Genomic DNA, 3,864 nt, shown 5'->3' on the forward strand with positions numbered 1-3,864 from the left:
GTTCTGAGGCCATATCTACACATGCTAGGCTCGTCAAGTTTAACCCGAGTATATTGCGTGTGTAAAACTATCTTACACCAATTGTAGATGAATGTTGAGCTTATCACACCCGATCATCACATGGTGTCTCGGCACGACGAACTTTGGCAACAGTGCATACTCAGGGAGAACACTTTTACCTTGAAATTAAGTAAGGGATCGTCTTATAAAGCTACCACCGAACTAAGCAAAATAAGATGTATAAAAGATAAACATCACATGCAATCATAATATGTGACATGATATGGCCATCATCATCTTGTGCTTTTGATCTCCATCTCCAAAGTACTCTCATGATCTCCATTGTTACCGCATGAGACTATGATCTCCGTCATCTTGATCTTTTATTAACGTGTCGTCACATGATCATCTCGCCAGCTATTGCTTTTGCAACTATTGCTATCGCATAGCAATAAAGTAAAGAAACTACATAGTACTAGTCGCCAACCCGTGCATTCGCACGGTCTAGTTTGGTAAGCTACTACTTTAACTTTCCTATATTATAATATATGGAACGCAATTTTTAGACTAATTTTATTTGTGTTGGAAAAGTTTCATTTTGTCTTCTATTTGGTTTAATATCGAAATCTTTTCATACTAAAAATGAAAAATGTATATAAATAATATAATATGAAATGAAGCATATACTGATCTTTTCCCTATTTAGATAAGAAATTGAACTACTTAGGACTTCCAAATATTGAAAATAATTTCTTCTTATTGTCCGTTCACCTATCACCTATACCGACCAAACTGGACTTTGAATCATGATATTTACCAATACTAATACATTATTTATAAAACAAAAAGGGCAACCTGGTGCATGTAGCTCCCGCTTGCGCAGGGTCCAGGGAAGGGTCCGACCACTTTGGGTCTATAGTACGCAGCCTTTCCCTACATTTCTGTAAGAGGCTGTTTCCAGGACTTGAACCCATGACCTCATGGTCACAAGGCAGCAGCTTTACCCACTGCGCCAAGGCTCCCCTTCACATTATTTATAAAAAAAACTTTATTTTTTGGCCATGCCACAGTATGTATGTAGTTACTACCAATTAACATGCATATTACTATCAAAAACTTCTAAACTTCTAATACCAAGATATATGATATATACACCGGTACATATATATGTACAGGAACAGAAAAATGAATCTGACTCAGATTATTACACTGTATTTAACTTGGGCTCCAATCCAGGAATTCATATTCTGATAGACGGGCTCCATCTCATTAAAACTTAATCACTTCCGGAACAAATCTGAACGGGGAAGATTGAAAAAAAGATGGAACTTTGTTTTTCATATTGAGATCAATTCTCATCCATACATATTTTTCTTCTTGTATGTCCGATTTACCATTAAACATGGTACAGTCCGATCGCATCCAAACGCATCCAACTAGAGTTACGTCAGGTGTATTGGTGTTGACTACAATTGATTAATATTCTTACTTTTGCATATGTTTGGTTTATTGGGCAATAATTTGATTATGTAGATAAATCTTAAACCACACATGTTGACAATAGTCGTCTTCACTTTAAACCGGGCATGCATTCATCACAACTTTAACCTAAATTAACTTACTAAGTTAACATGCATGGACGGACGTGAAGGTCAATCCTTGCTTGTAAGCAGTGCAAATTCTGTAGTACAACCGTCTGATTGAATTTTTTTGGGAGAAAATGGCCAAGTCTAACATGAGCCTCCGATGCATTAGGCAACGTATTTGCGACATGGTGACTGATGACATGCATAGCTCTGCTACATAGTTCTGCTTCAACTCGGTCTCCAACTGCACTGCCAAAAAATGTTAATTAGAATAATTGGGTGGATAAGGTTCTTAGCCATAAATTTTACAGCTCCATCCATGTGAACAGTGTACATAACATGAGAGCATTTTCTGTCAGCGTGCAAAGTCTATTGCTTGAGATATGAGTAGTTACCTCTGTCCAACAATGATGCTAGCTCGGGGAAATCATTTTTGCCACCTAGAGACAACCATAGACAGCAATTTATGGGCTCACCAATCAACTGGCCGCCCTTAGAGAAATAACTGGAAACATGGAAAACATACATAACTTAAATTGAAATAACTCTGGGGAGAAAAAATCAACCGCATATTCATGGTCAATGTGAAAGGAAAAATGAATCTGTTGAAATCCTTAAAGAAACACAAAACTATGAAAGATTCAGGAAGATCACAGAATGCGAGAAACACAATCCACATATAAGTAGAACATAAGAGACAGTCAAGGTTGAAGGCTTATTCAAAATGAATTGAATTGACTTACATAAAAACCAAACAATAAATTATGCTCCCCTAAACTAACATAATTGTTATCAAATTATAAAAATCAGTACAATGGGAAAACATCAAAACAAAAATCGAAGAATGAAAACAACAGACTCTGGTATGGAATCAATATATGTACGTGATGCCCTGGCAAGCCACATGTACGCCTAGATCCAGAACACTACGGGCTGACTACACCTGTGATGGGAAGCTTGGAATAATGTAGTGAGCGCACGTGCCTTTTCATTGGCATTTCATGTCGAACGGCCATGCAATGATGGCGTTCCAGCAAAGAAGTAGCAGAGTGATAAACTCGCCATCACGACGGTGGCCAACAGCGATGGCGGTCAAGCGAATATTGGATTGAGTGTAACTTGCACGGATTAGTAACATCATAGAGTTATACATGCAGCTAAGCCAACATAGTGTCATATAATGCAACTAAACCAACAGACTACAATGACGACTCATAGTACCATGTTTGTGTTGGCAAATCACCTCCTCCATTAATTGGGGTTTATTGCATCATCATGTCGCACACCACTGTTTTAAACGTTATACTGCAAAATAAGGAAAAAAGTATAACTTGAATCTGACAATTTAAGGAATACACAAAGATTAACTGGTAAAAGAACACAAAATTCTCAAGATTTGTACCACTTGGTTAGTGTCGAGGGAAGCTGCTGCCAAATCCACCAATATTAATTTGAGAGAAGAGAGTAAAAACAATAATCCACTCATTATATTTGCACTATATAAGAAATATATTTGATCTAGCCAATGGAACAATTATAGCAACAGACCAGAAACAACGTTGGCATGGAGTGGGAGAATCTTGACCAGCGCTGATGGGTATAATTTGTCTGCTCTGACCTGATGTCCATGGGCCATCCAAAAATTGTACGTGGTAAGGGAAAGGATCCAATCCATGGTGAGCACAACAATATGAGATGACAGGATAGAAGAAAATTTGAATCCAAAAGAAAAAGGCATGGTTAATTCAATCATAGACCTGCAAAAAAATCAGAATAAATAGTATGAAAAAATGAATCTGATACAGGTGAGGAACATTATTTTGATGCAAAAAGCTCATTAAGCAAATGGAATCCATGCCTTCTGTGAGAGAGACGACCATTTGTTCTCCATCGGGGCAAAGAGTGATAATCGAGAGGAAGAGCCTATGGATTATGGGTATAGTTGGTGTGCTCTGACCTGATCTCCATGAGGTAACCAAAAAACTATACCTGATAGGATTCTGGAGCAAATCTCTGGAGAGCAGAAACTAAGAGAATACACGATACAGAAAAGATTGAATGTGAATCAAAAGAAAAAGTCAAGGTCAATGCTACTGTAAGCCTGCAAGAAAACAAATTCTGTGAAAATACGATTCTGATGCACATGAGTAAAATTATTTGATCCAAAAAGCTTCTCGACCACATTGAATCCATGCCTTCTGTTTGATAGAGCAGATCCAATTGTTTTCCATTGCTAGCGGGGGAGGATAATCAAGAGGAAGAGAGAAGGCAACCTGAC

At 37.7% G+C, this 3,864-nt stretch overlaps 1 long non-coding RNA gene across 4 annotated transcripts; it reads right to left on the reverse strand.

Annotated features, from left to right (window-relative positions):
- Positions 1–1,591: 1,591 nt before the first annotated feature.
- LOC123103796 (uncharacterized) lies at positions 1,592–3,342 on the reverse strand. Of its 4 annotated transcripts, none has more exons than XR_006449973.1 (4): positions 2,989–3,341; positions 2,808–2,891; positions 1,982–2,091; positions 1,592–1,830 (listed from the first exon to the last, which is right to left on the reverse strand). It is a non-coding gene; the product is annotated as an uncharacterized lncRNA (long non-coding RNA). The 4 variants fall into 4 exon arrangements; XR_006449976.1 differs by having other exon boundaries at positions 1,592–1,835; XR_006449975.1 differs by having other exon boundaries at positions 1,982–2,891; positions 2,989–3,342.
- Positions 3,343–3,864: the final 522 nt, after the last annotated feature.

The sequence above is a fragment of the Triticum aestivum genome, chromosome 5A (genome assembly GCF_018294505.1).
Source record: "Triticum aestivum cultivar Chinese Spring chromosome 5A, IWGSC CS RefSeq v2.1, whole genome shotgun sequence".
Taxonomy (NCBI): Eukaryota; Viridiplantae; Streptophyta; class Magnoliopsida; order Poales; family Poaceae; genus Triticum; species Triticum aestivum.